At 35.0% G+C, this 14,280-nt stretch overlaps 1 protein-coding gene across 1 annotated transcript in view; it reads left to right on the top strand.

Annotated features, from left to right (window-relative positions):
- The first annotated feature begins 112 nt into the window (after positions 1-112).
- TAB2 (TGF-beta activated kinase 1 (MAP3K7) binding protein 2) overlaps positions 113-14,280 on the top strand; it is a 117,225-nt gene continuing 103,057 nt past the window's right edge. The window contains exon 1 of the mRNA XM_044671649.1: positions 113-155. The gene's annotated coding sequence lies outside the window, so the exon portion shown is untranslated. The remainder of the gene's footprint in view (positions 156-14,280) is intronic.

A 14,280-nucleotide genomic window follows, 5' to 3' on the forward strand; every position in this document is an offset into this window, starting at 1 on the left:
GAGCGGGGAGGGAGCGCTGAGGCGTCCCCCCTGCCGGGTGGAATAGGAGGCGGCGGCGGCGCTGGCGGCGGCCGTGGCGGAGGCGGCGGTGGCGGAGACTGAGACGGAGACCGCTGCTCTAGGGGGAGAGGCGGCGGCGGCGACTACGGCGAAGGGTAAGCGGAGCGCGCTGCCGGGCCTTTGCGGGGCTCCCCAGGATTCCTTCCCCCTTCTCTCCTCAGTTGCCCGCACCTCCCTCGGGCCCCGGCTGGCAGAAGCTTCCCCGGGCTCGGCAGGCCCGTGCGCCTGGAGTGCCTGCAGCTTCCTCTCGCGTTCCCCTTCCACACCCCCTTCTCCCTCCTCCCCCCTCAACTCCCACGGTGGCAAGGTGGAGAGGGAAGCGTCGAGCCCCCGGGGGGGGGGGTCTTCAGAACCCAGCACCGGGGAGAGCCCCGAGGTGGGGGAGGGCTCCTGCTGCTGCTGCCCCATTGCCCTCGATCCGCCCCTTAGTCGTGTGTGAAAGTGTCTCTGTGTGTGCTTAGTGATCAGAATGAGGGTGGAGGCGGGGGGAGGGGGGGTAGGGAGAGAAAACTGTCCTGGGGGCGCTGCTCTGGGGAAGTTTGACTTTGGGCGGCGGGGTTCGGAAGGCTGGAGTACTTGAGAGGAGTGGGAGATACAGGTCCCTCCTTCCTCTCCATCCATTTTAATGACGCCCATTTTACTGGGGGCTCTCTGCCTTCCCGGAGGAGTTTTTAAATCTTTTCTCTTCCTCTGTCCCATCAGCTACAGATCTTGGCTTAAGTGGATGGGATGTGTTTGTTTTGGGGGGAGGATGGGGTGGAGAGGAGTAGATTGGTGTGCCCTTACAGGTGACAGGTGCGTAGTTGTATTGTCCATGCTGTGTTCATCCCGACAGATTTGTATACCGAAGTGTCAGACTGTGTGAGTTTGTGTGTTTATGTGTTTGATCTTATTCGATTCCATATATAGTATATTTGAGATGTTAGGGTTTCCATTCTTCAAGTCAACTTAATTGTTGTGGAGAAATTCTTCAAATGTTTCTGATAAGAGAGGTTTCTGGTGGGGGAAATCTGCAGCTTCCCTAGGTTCCCACCCTCTCCACTCCTCAACCACCCCCACTCCCACCCCCCAGTATTCATAAGGTCACGGTTCTAATTAGAAGGTTTTCAGGACTTTATATCACAAAGAATTTGGTTACAAATTGGTAGTGACCTTAACGCTACCATAAGTAATCTCATTTTGCATACATTTTTGTCTCCTTTTAAGTAAATATTATTGTTAAGGTCAGATTCATTCATTTTTTAATAGGGAAACTCACTTTAACAAGTTCATATAGAAGAAAATTCGATCCATTTTATGCAGTTTACAGCTTTACATGCAGCATCCTGGTTGTAAGGCTTTTTTGGTATTCTCAGTTATCGTTATTTAACATGTTTTTTACATGCCAAGGAATCATCAACATATACAAGTATAACATATTTTACATTTGTGAAATAGGGTTAGAATATAACCTTGCATTTTAAAAATTCACTTCTAAATAGCAATAGGAATGTGGGCTTTTATAAACTACTTGGTAGTTTTGAACTCGTTTTCTTTTCATTTTATAAGCTTTTGGCTAAGCATTTAATAACAAAAAATAATGGGAGCAATGTCAGGTAGATGAATTGCAGACTGAATTAGTTATAAATTTAGTTTTACAGGATCATAGCAAAGTTCTTTTAAAACTTGTACAGACAGAATGTGTTGAATGCTGATGCTATCAGTGTATTAACAGGAAATAGAACAAAAATTCCAGTGATTCAGAACTTGATTGAGGTTTTTTTCTTTTAATCTGATTAGTTTTACTTGTGTTTAAAATATTTAAGTGATACTTGTGTTTAAAATATTTAAGGGATCAAAATATTTAAGTGATACTTGTGTTTAAAATATTTAAGGGATCAAAATGAGAGTCAGGTGTATTGATCAGGTTAGACATATAATCTTTTTTTTTCCTCCACAAGTGTTTGGAATAACTTTTAGAAAGCATCTTACAAAGAATACTTTAATGAACAACCTCCAAAGCAGCCATGAATGGTATTTTGTAATTCTTATGGACTAACTTCTTGTAGCTCCTGTGCCAGCTTACCTGGAAAAGGACAAATGGTCCCATTTTTGACTGATACCAGGTTGTCCAAAGACTGAACATCAATTATAATTAGTAGTGTTCCATTGAAATAATACTTATCTTTGATCCTCACTTCCAGGAAACTAACCCATACTATTGTCAGATATGGCTTAATACTTTTTATGGGACTTTCTTTTAGTTGATTTCATCTGGTGAAATGAAGAAAATTTTCATCTGTATACATCAAACTGAGTAGAAAAATTCAGTTGTCAGTGAAAAATGTTCATTGATATCTTCTAATATATTTTATCTAATTATGATTTTAGATAATCTTTTGTAGTGGTATATATCCTGCTTGTATAAATTGTTTAGCATAGTTTTTGTGGACTATCAAAAAATGCTTCTTTTGGCCTTGAGGAGTTGAGAAAAGTCAAAATTACTATTTTTCTCCCAAAAAAGAAGTGTTTCAGATGGGAAGACAACTATTTCTATAATGTATGGCATCTTATTAGCAAAATAGTCTTTATCTAGGATATGGTATTCTTTTTTAAAAGTGTCAAGGAAACATTTGAAGTAATAAGGAATAAGTATAGAATTTTCTATTGTGAAATAAGGTATTTGCCAAAGAGCTTGATTTCTTTCATGTCTAGGAACATAATGTAAAAAAAAAAAAATCTGATTATACCTTAGAGTGGAGATATTATTCTCCACTCTCCTATGGAAGTCTGAAGGAAATTTCCATGATTGTATGTTTTAAAGACTGTCCAGAGAATTAGTATGTGTGAATTGGGCATATTAAACCAGTATTTTGAGCCTTTTTCATTTCATTACATCTCTACCTGGCCCTTGTTACCATGACTCCCTAAACCACTATCTTCTTGCCCCTTAATGCAGATTTCAGAAGAGGGCAAAACAAATACTTTTACTTTGTTTCACTTTTCTAAAATGAAAATGATCATCAGAATTGTTATCCATCTAAAGTCTGGGATTATCTAAAACAGATGGGTTCTAAGATAATAGTAATTATAGGGCATAGTAGTTAAAGGGAAAGCAGACGGTTTGTAATATTGAGAGGGACACAAAGGAAACCAGTTATTCTAAACTAGCTCTAGAGAACTTACTGTTTCTTAATTTTACTGTGGGACTTTACTTCTAGACAGAAAGCACTTTATTGATAAGAATTCTGAAAGATTCTTAAGTTGAGTAATATGTGTGTTCAATACAAGTATTTTTGTTTTGATTACCTTGGCTCTGTGGTTCATATTTTCAAAGTATTTTTGCATTCATTTTTTACATTTATGGTTATATTACTTCAAGGATAGTTACTCAATAATAAAAAGCTAAAATGAAAACTTAAATACTCTGAAATCTTCCTGATAGGTACTGGCCATTATAATGTGGATGATGATGATAACTAGCATTTATATAGCACATTAAAAGTGTTACATTATCTCATTTAATCTTTACTATAGCCGTTTAAGGTAGGTATCACAGCTGTTCTTATCCCCATTTTACAGATTAAGAAAGGGCACTTTAAGCTAAGTGACCTAACCAGGATCACACAACTAGTGTCAGAGTTAAGGTTTTAACCCATCAGGATGCTTTTTCCTTTTGACCTCCCTATATCTCAGTCAATAATTGATTATTAAGACAACAACCCTAAGGATTTAGAGATTGATTTTTTTTTAATTCTGAAATTCAAAATCTCCCTAAAATAGCAAATACAATAATAACATCCCCAATTAATTTCAACCTCCAGCAAAAAAGTGTTGTCTCTAACTCCTTGTTGTCTTGCCCATGTTATTTGCATTGAACCTCTAACACTCAGAAGCGTTATTGATTTCTATTTAATATTTTTTAACAAGCTTGGTTATATTTGATTCCTTAGCTGGATAATAGCAGGTTGATGACCCTAGAAAGAAGATAGAAGGTCTGTGAATCAGGCTCAGTGATAGTAGAAGCAATAGCTAAAAATTTAACACCCAAAGAAGAGACAGAAAACTAAAAAAGCAAACATAGACCCTATATTATCATATGGCTTAATAATGGATATTCAAACCAGTGACCATGAGTAAACCACAAAATATTCTATGATATTTTCTTTTAGAATGCAGGGAACAAAAAGGTAATACTTTTTAGACAATTTTTCATGAAATAATGGCTAGAATAAATAACACTTGAGGACATAGTATTTCAAGTTTTTCTTAAAATTCACTGATGTTGAACATCTTGTTCCTTGATGATGATTTTTCAGCAGCCTTGCCATACTTAATTTAAACTTTAATATGAAAAAAATAACAGTTAAATGCTTGCATCTTTAAAAAATATGACATTTTTAGAATTAATTTCCGGGGGCAATATATATATATATATATAACACCATCAAGGAATATGATATTGCAATCATTCAAATATTCTAGTCTTGAGAAGGTTACCAGAGATACTGAATATGTTTCTAATATTCAAAGAACTAAAACTGTATATTGTACATAATCCAATTTTTCTTGTTTTAAGAAGGACTTTACAATCTATGAAGATGATTATGGTTATAGATTATTTTGCAGTGGGAACTAAACAATTTTAATTAGTAGAGATTTCCATGTGACAGATCAAAGCAAACAATTTTCATTGTAATTTGGTTATTGGACTTTGGTGACCTCTCTGGAGGTGTTTTTATAAAAAACTTGAATGATAGGACTAGTATTAATAAATTTAGTTTTCAATTAAAGCTGGTATTCTTTAAGTTATAAAACTTAAGGGAAAAGGGTGGATTAGAATAAAGCTAATTATAACAGTTTATTCTGAGGAGTTCATACATGTTATATACTTTATCTCATCTCTTTATAAGATTATTTAGGAATAAATATTCTCATAGTGAGGATGGGAGGGTAATAATTAAAAGTGAGTTTCACTTTGACAACAAATTTTGGTTGAACTCTCACACAATGAAGCTAGTTCTTTTGGTGGATATTTATTGAGCACTAACTGTGTGCATAAGTCTAGTTCAGTGGCATTTTTACAAATCCCTTGATTCAGAAGTGCATTTTCAAAGGAATAGAAAGCCTTTCTATGATTTTAAGCTCTCAAGAATCACTTGCATTTTAAAACTAGGTTAAAATGTCATGCAACATGTTATCCCTTTGACATCTATTTGTATCTATTTAGACTTGTTTTAATGTCTGTGTCATATATAGAAATGATGAAGATATATTCGTGAAGTCATGGAAAGCTTTATTAGTACATTTTCCCCCCCAAAGGCATTTTTTGCTTTGAAAAATATCCTAGATGGAGATGAGGGGTAGGGGGTGGCATCAATCCCCTGCACCTGAATTTGTGTACAGTAAACCATTCTGAGGTAGTGATTTAAAAGTAGTCAAGAGTTTTTAGAAGCAAAAATAGCCAAAAACAAAACAATTAGGTGTGGCTATATAGCATAGTTATCAAACATGGACTAGAAAATAAATTTTACAATACATTTCTAGCTCTAGTGGAAATTTCATTTGAGCTAAAGGTCTATACTGGCATTATTAAATAAATATACTTATATTAGCTCTTCCATTTGTGCCCATATAATAGCATATATGTGTGTGTGTGTGTGTGTGTGTGTGTGTGTGTGTGTGTGTGTGTGTATGCAATGATTTCTAGGAACATTGATATATTTAGGGAGGGACTTTTTTTCAAAGAAAAGAAAATACCTGTTATTCTTTAAAAGTAACTTTTTATCTTAATATGTCAGTTTTTATTGTTCTTTGATAAGTGTGGTTTTCATAATGAATAAAGACTAAAGTCTTGAGAATTATTAGGCTTCTATTAGACCCTAGCTATTTATTCAAAATATACTTTTCAACATTGATGTTTTGTTAGGTTTCCTTATGAGAATTTTCTCCTTTGAATATCATGATTTTCATGTAATAAAGTAATTTTAAATATAGTTTGTAAATGTAAATTATTGAGATTTCTTATGTTTTTGTTTTGAGGATTTAAAAAGCCCCTTAGTATATTATGAAAGGTGCTTACTTGAATGAACTCAGGAAGTCCAACTTAGCATGAGACAGATATGGGAGTCTTAAGAATTTGTAGTTTTTTAATTGCCTTGTTAAAGAAACTAGCATTCTTGTTTTCAATTAAGAAAGGAAAAACAAAACAGGCTTTTAAAGCAGTGCTCCAGAATACTGGTATAAAAGCCAAATCAAGAAGCAGAATTTGAAAGGATCCTATAGTGTCTTTGGGAAATAGTTAATAGAAGTACAGGACATACTATGGTCAGAATGATCCATGAAAGGGGAACATCCTTTTTTAAAACTCATATCTTCTGTCTCAGAATTAATACTAATTATCATTCCAAGGCAAAAGATAAGTAAAAGTTAGACAATTGAGTTAAGTGATTTGTCCAGGGTCATACAGCTGGGGAGTACCCTAGAGCTGGATTTGAACCCAGGACTTCCAGTTTCTAGGCTTTGCTCTCTCTCCCTTGAGCCATCTAGCTGCCCTGAAAGATACATTTTTATGTTCTTAATAGAATTTGTCAGACAGTTGTACTTAAATTAAATGGGCAATATTAAAAGAATAATCTCCTAACAAAGAAACCTGTTTATTCTACATGGATGGCATTAGCTAAACCTTCTTTTTAGATATCTCAGAATAGTGGACACTTAATAAATGCTTATTGACTTAATAAAAATTCATATTTAGGAGTAGTGACCTAAAGGATGTCATCAGGAAAATTTTTGTTTGGGTAAAAAAAGATGGCCTAGTTACAGATGGGAATCATGGATAACATATGGACAACTCATGTGCTCCATTAGTATCCATGCTATATCAAGAGACCTAGAGAAAGGCATCTAATATGATGGGTAGACCCTCCTCCAGGAGGCAGATTTATAGGAGAATATAAACAACAGTTACAGTGGTTGGGCATTCATGAATAGGTTGCTATCAAATTCCACAGTCACTGAAATTGAAGTACAATTAGAATTCAAGGGAAAAATGTTTAGGTATGTCTTGTTTTCTATTAAGATAAGATGTAATAACCTTTGGGGCATATATTTGCAACTGAAACAATCAGTAAGCATTTATTCATTGTTTTTGCAGAGCACTCTATGATGTTTTAAAAAATAAAAAGTCAGGGGATTTGTGTTGACTGTTTAGACTAAGTTATTTGTAATTATAGATTTCCAATCATGGCCTAATAATTGGTCATTTCCCTATATTAAATGTATCTCCTAATTTTAATATATATTTTATTTTTCAAGATCATACTTAAGTTTCAGAACTTACTTTACATATAGTTGTACCTAATCTAGAATTTAATTTTTTTCCCTAATAGTTTAAACTTTAGTTGTTAATTGCTTTTTAATTTTGATATTTAGTTTCAGGTTAATTCCTTCTGACCTATAAAATCTTAATGTCAAAGGAACACCAAGTGGTGTTACTGGAATTGATGGAGCTGTATCAGTGAATCAAATATTTATTAAGTACCTATTGTGTGCCTGGTACTGTGTTAAGTGCTGAAACTGGCCAGTGGACTAGTTCAGATTATTACTTGTGCTTCAGCAATACTAGGCCAGTAACAAAGGAGTGGAATATTTTTCCATTCACCATCAATGAGTAGAGAAATGCTTGCCAATGTAAATGGGATCCTGAAATCAGCAACTTAACTTTGTGGAATATAGTTCTCTCACTAAAAAGAGGTTTTGTTTAATCAGAAAATTTGTCAAAAACAATAGTAATGCTGGTGTGGGTTTTTTTAGAGAAAAATATATTAAAATGCTTATTACCTTATTGTTTATTCTTTGACATTTTGAGGACAAAAAGTTAATCTATCATCTTTGTTGTTCCTTTTTTTATTTTAACAAAGAATCACTTTAAATGTTTTGATACATGTTGTTTTAGGTGCTCCAGCCCCTATGCCATGTTAGTTCAGGTTCAGTGTTGGGATCAAATGAAGTACTTGTCAGTCATTGAACAAAGGAGGGGGAACAGAAGGGAATGAGCATTTATATAGGGCTTTTGCCAGGGACTATTCTGGGTGCTTTACAAATATTGTGTTTGATTCTTATAACAACCTTACAGTTACTATCCCCAGTTTACAGCTGAAGAAACTAAGGCAAACAGAAGTTAAGTGATTTGTCCAGGGTCACACAGCTACTAATTGTCTGAGGGAGGAGGTTTATTTTGTTCACCACACAGCAAGGATACAGTGGCATTTAGCTTTTCTGCCCCTTGTCTCCATATCCTTTTAGATCTAGAAACTTGTCTACTCTGAATGTTGTCAGAGTATGGTGACATGGTTTTAACCAAGTCTGAGAGGCACTTGACTACATTTGGGACCTTTTATTCCCCAGGGCCTGGAAGTTGCAGCCAATCAATTTGTTTGGAAGGAGGAAATCAGGGAACTCAGGGACACTAAGTCAAGAAAATGATGGATCGTCTCACACATGTTCAAAGTGTAAAATAGTTCTGTCATATTCAACAAGCATTTTTTAGGCACCTAATCTATACGCTGTTAGGAATGAAACTGAGAATATAAAGACCAAATGGAAATAAGTCCTACCCTAAGAGTTTACATTCAACTGGAGATATATATATCAACAGGGAATGCATAGATAATTTAAAAACAAAGTAATTTAGGAATGTAAAAGCATAATTAAAGTCTCTGTGGAGGAGGAATGTATATTAGGCATGAGGGACAGCCTGGGTGAAAGAGAGGAAATTTAAGTTGATTCTGGTAAGAAGATCCATTTGATTGAAGAATGTGTTCAAAATAATACAGACTATGTTAGAAGCTAGGTTGTGGGGGGCTTTAAATCCCAAGACAAAGATTTTTGAATTTTTTCCTAGAAATAAGAGTGCTGAATGTTTTTGAGTAGAGAAATGCCATCACTAAGTCTTTCTCTTAGGAAGATGGTTTTGGCAGCTGAGTGTTGTTGGATTAAACAAGGAAGAGTCTAGACCAGTGATTCCCAAAGTGGGTGCTACCGCCCCCTGGTGGGTGCTGCAGTGATCCCGGGGTGCATTGATGGCCACACTTTTTTTTTGTATTACATTCTATTCTGAGTTCAATAAATAGTTTCATAATTTCCAGGGGGCGCTAAGTAATATTTTTTCTGAAAGGGGGCAATAGGCCAAAAAAGTTTGGGAACCACTGGTCTAGACAAAGAGGAGATCAGTTAGTCTCCTATTATACTTCATGTTAGTAGAGAGAAGGGAGATTTGAGAGAGATTGTGAAAGTAAAATAAATAAGATTTGGCAACTGGATATAAAGATGCCAAACAGAAAGGAGTTGAACATAAAGGTTGGGTGACTGGAAAGATGGTGCTTTTCACATATGATTAGATGGAGATGAATATTTCTTCACTGACTTCCTTCTACTCTAACAGTCGGAGTGAAAACATCTCTCCCACCTTGAGCATATCCCATCCTTTTATCTCTTGTCTTTTGGGAAGTCTAGTATTAGAAGACCTATTGTGCAGAAGATTAGTCTAGTTCTACCAAGCCCACAATATAATAATGAGAAGTGAAAGTTAATTTTCCCTCCACAGAACGGTAAACTTCCAATAATCATATCTGTCCAAAAGTGGAATGGACTACATAACAAGTTAGAGTTCTGTGCTATTGGAAACCTTTAAATGGAGTTTAGAGGATCACTTATAAGTTTATTGTAAGAGGGGGTTTTACTGGTTGGACAAGATTTTGAAGTCCATTCTAAGTAGTTTAGGATTCTAGCAAGGTGTCAGGTAGTTGTACTTACCAACTTCCCTGGAAACTGGATATGCCCTTTTCCTCCAAGAAGAATTACCTGACAAAGTAGCAAACGTAAGATGGCAATTAAGGTTAGAGGCAGGAAAGCAGAATTGAATAAAAGGCAGTGGTATTTGGGTGACCAATGGAAATCTTTACTCCTTCACATCTTTCACTTATATCATGCCTTTCTTAAATAAATATTAGTTATTTATTATTTATGCTTTCTACATATTAACTTTATTTTTCTTTTGACCCATTTCAATGAGTACCTGTGTGGAAACCTTTGTATAGATCTAGAACTGGATTGGGACCTCAAAAGCAATCTAGTCCAAAAACTAAAAAAGAAATAGAATGACTTTTCCAAGGTCACATTATTGGTATGAATCAGAGGTAAAATTTGAACCCAAGTCCTCTGGCTCTACCATGTGTGTAACAAGTCATGTAACCTTTTTAGGTTTTAATGAATTCATTTGCAAAAAGAAAAAAAGGGGGCAGAGAAAGCGGACTACACTGACGATTTCAAACTCAAATAGAAATGGATCCTTATTAGCCACATATTGACTTGGGAAACCACAAATTAATGTGTTATCCATGTTTTATTGTATTTTTATTTATTTTGTTAAACATTTCCCAATTATATTTTAACCAATTCTTAAGCAATCAGAAGTGTTAAGGACAGAAATCTTTGATGCCTCCGAACTACATGATATCTAAGATTCCTTCCAGCTTTCATATGGGATACTAAATCTTTCCAAGAGTATAAAATGAATCCTAATTGTAGTTTAGATACAATACAAGAGGAATTTAACTAATAGTTGGAATTTTACTTAAATTTATAGTTCTGGTCCAAGAGAGGAATGAGTATCCATTAAGTGGCTTCTTCCTCCATGCCAGGGACTGTGCTAAGTACTTTACAAAAATTATCTCATTTGATTCTGACTACCTAACTCATTGTTTTGGAAAACCAATAGACTAGAATGAAAAATATTTGTGTGTTTAAGAATGAGTGTGTATGTGTGTGTGTGCACGCATGTGTATAGAAACTGTTCAATTTACTGTAACTCTCCAAAGAACAGACTAAAATAAACAAAATATTAACCTTATCTTTTAAAAATCACAATATTAACCTGGCATTTTGCTCATTGTTTCTATTTTTCTTGCCTATCCCTTTGAAAAAAAAGTCTACATCAGTAATGTAATTTGGTATTATAGCAGGGAAAACATTAGAAAATTGGAGGGAATCAAACTTTTAATACAACTCAAATATAAAGTTGAATATTATTCTATAAAATTTTTACTACTTTATATATATGATCAATATGTTTTTCTCATTTGAATTTCTTCAGTTTTTCTTTTATAATATTCCTTCTATTTCCATATTTTACTTATTAAAAGTTAATATTCAGCATTAGCTTCATTCCTGCTTAATAATTAGTGAGCTTCCCTTTGCTTTTGCAAGAGGGATTTTTGTTAAATATAGTTAATGCCTAGTAAGTAATAGATTTGGATAGATGCTGATAATGGTAGTTTTTTTGTTAGGGGTTTGTTTTGTTTTGTTTTATTTTGTTTTGTTTTTTGGTCTTGTACCTGTGATTTCATTGGCATAGTGAACTACAGAGAAGGAAATTTTTTTTTAAACCCTTACCTTCCATCTTGGAATCAATACTGTGTATTGGTTCGTAGGCAGAAGAATGGTAAGGGCTAGGCAGCAGGGGGTGTGTGGTGTGGTGTGTGTGGTTTAAGTGACTTGGCCAGGGTCATACAGCTGGGAAGTGTCTGAGGTCAAATTTGAACCTAGGACCTCCTGTCTCTAGGTTTGGCTCTCAAATCCACTGAGCTACACCCCCCACTTCCCACCCCACCCCCTGCACCCCTGCCTTTCTTTAAAATTTATTTATTTATTTTTGGCAGGGAAGTTCCAATTGCCAAAGCAGATCAGCAAGTGAATGAAGGTGCCTAAAAGCATTTAGAAGTTAACTTGACGTTACCACGGTCATATATATATATATATAATAATTGTTATTATTATTATGAAGTTAGACTTGAAACCAGGTCTTCTAGATTCTGAGGCTAGCTCTATTCAAATACTATATAGTAATATGCTAACATATTAAAGATATTGATAATTGAGTGTGCTAGACCCTCTTCATGCTGACAATAAAGCTAATATGCTCATACATTAAAAAAATACTAATCCATATGTTTAAAACATGTAATAGTGTGGATAAAAACAATTTCTGCACTTAAAAAGAAATGTTTTACTCTTTCTTTTAGACAAAGAAAATCCCTGCAGTTTGGTACCATAAGAATTTGGGTGGAAGAGGGGCAGCAGCTAGGTGGCTCAGGATTGAGCCAGACCTAGAGACAGTAGATCCTAGGTTCAAATCTGGCTTCAGACACTACCTAGCTGTATGACCCTGGGCAAGTCATTTAACCCCCATTGCCTAGCTCTTACCGCTCTTCTGACTTAGAACCAACACAGAATATAGTATTAGTTCTAAGACAGAAGGTAATTTAAGAAAAAAAAAAAGAGTATTTGTGTGAAGAAGTGCCATCAACATGGTTAGAAAAACTATACCCAAGAGGTGAAATTGAGGATTTAAGGGAAGGAAAAAATTTAGATAAATCGTTGGGAATGTAATAAGAAATTAAGAGTATAGAGTAGAAGGACTTCTGAGAAGTAGGGAGAATCCATTTGAAATTATGATAAATAATTTTTAAAATAAACAAGTAAATTTTTACATAAAATTCTTTTAACAAAGTAGACAGATTTAGTATAGGAAGAAGCAGGATGTTGTAGAAAGTGTGCTGGTCTTAGTGTCAAAAGAATGCTGGTTTCAAATACTGCCTGTGACACTCAACTACCTTTGGTGCAACCCTGGGCAAATTGCTTAATCTGTTTTCTCATCTGGGAAATAGGGATAATAAATAACCTTCAGTACCTACTTGACTGTGTAATTTTAAGAATCAAATATGACATTTGCATATAAAGTACTTTTAAAATCCTTAAAAGCATACTATAATTGTCAACTTATTGTTATTGTTAAATGAGTTAACAAATGAGCAAAAACTGCTTTTTTTCTAGGTTTATGTAAATTTCTCATTACCTTGATGTTTTTCTTTTTAAAATATATAATTATAATTTGTATATATCCTTTGCATCCTTACATATGGGTCTTTCCATATTTCTATGCATGCTCCACATTTATTATTTTATGGTACCATAATATTGCAGTTCATTAAAATACTATGTCATACTTGGCCATTATCAAATTATTAGACGTATAAGTTATTTTAAAATTATTTAAAATTGTTTTGCCTTTTCAAAAAGAGCAGCTAGGAATATTTTTGTACAGGAGCTCTTTTTCCTAGTTAAAATATTTTAGAGTCAAAGTTCCAAATAATTATTTTTGTGGCTTTTTATACTTAGTATGTTATTACCTACCAGAATGCTTATACCATTCTTATGCCATTTCTTTTGAAGCACCACCAATGCTAACTTCCAATTTTTTTTTTTATCGTTTTTCCTCCCTAGTGGATATAAACTGAACTCAGACACATCATTTTACCTTTCTTAATATAAGTTTTCTTATATGTCAAAAGAGGGACTTAGACTAAATGGCTTCTAAATTTTCTTTCCAATTCTAAAAACTGTGATTCCTCTATGATTCCTGATCTAAAAAAAAGTCTTTCCCTGACTTCAGCTATTTCCACATCATGTTCCCTCTTCCCTTTCATGGCCATGCTTCTTGAAAGAGAAGTCTAATGATAACCACTCTTTTTATATAGTGTTTCAGGATTTACAGTGCTATTTCCTTGCAGCAACATAGTGATAATCATATCATTCCAGTTTCCCACTGATTTAAGAACCCTAATCCCATTCTTCATCCTTACCTTGCACCCCTCAGTTATTTCCAAAGCACTAACTTGGGACTAACTGTACTTTTCTTCTCTATCTCAACCCTTTGACTTTTTGATTCAAATGAATGCTCAAATATCTTGCTTTCTTTCTCTATTTATCACAACATGCCAAATTCAACCTTGGGTTAGTGCTACCATTGTCTACCTTCACCTATTCCTGGGCTGCTGAATTGCATTAAAGAAAATCATGGAACTATACTGACAGAACCAACTGTAAATTTATGTTACATAAACTCAGCTGGGTCCTCACTGCAGTAGGGCCATCCTTTTATACCTCTCTAAATGATTGTGATCTCTCACTAACCATTCGAGCAATTCCACATCTTTTAATCTTTCCTCAAGTCTCCCATGACACTCTCTACCACCATCCTCTCAGTTAGGACCTCACCTCATACTTCACTGAAAAAATTTAAGCCCCTTCTCATAAGTCATCCCTCAGATAGCTTTGTCCACTATGATCTCCTTTACCCCTGTAGCCCTTTCTCTAGCTGAGGCAAAGCCCTCTCTGTAG

The sequence above is a fragment of the Gracilinanus agilis genome, chromosome 4, assembly GCF_016433145.1.
Source record: "Gracilinanus agilis isolate LMUSP501 chromosome 4, AgileGrace, whole genome shotgun sequence".
In the NCBI taxonomy this organism is placed as follows: Eukaryota; Metazoa; Chordata; class Mammalia; order Didelphimorphia; family Didelphidae; genus Gracilinanus; species Gracilinanus agilis.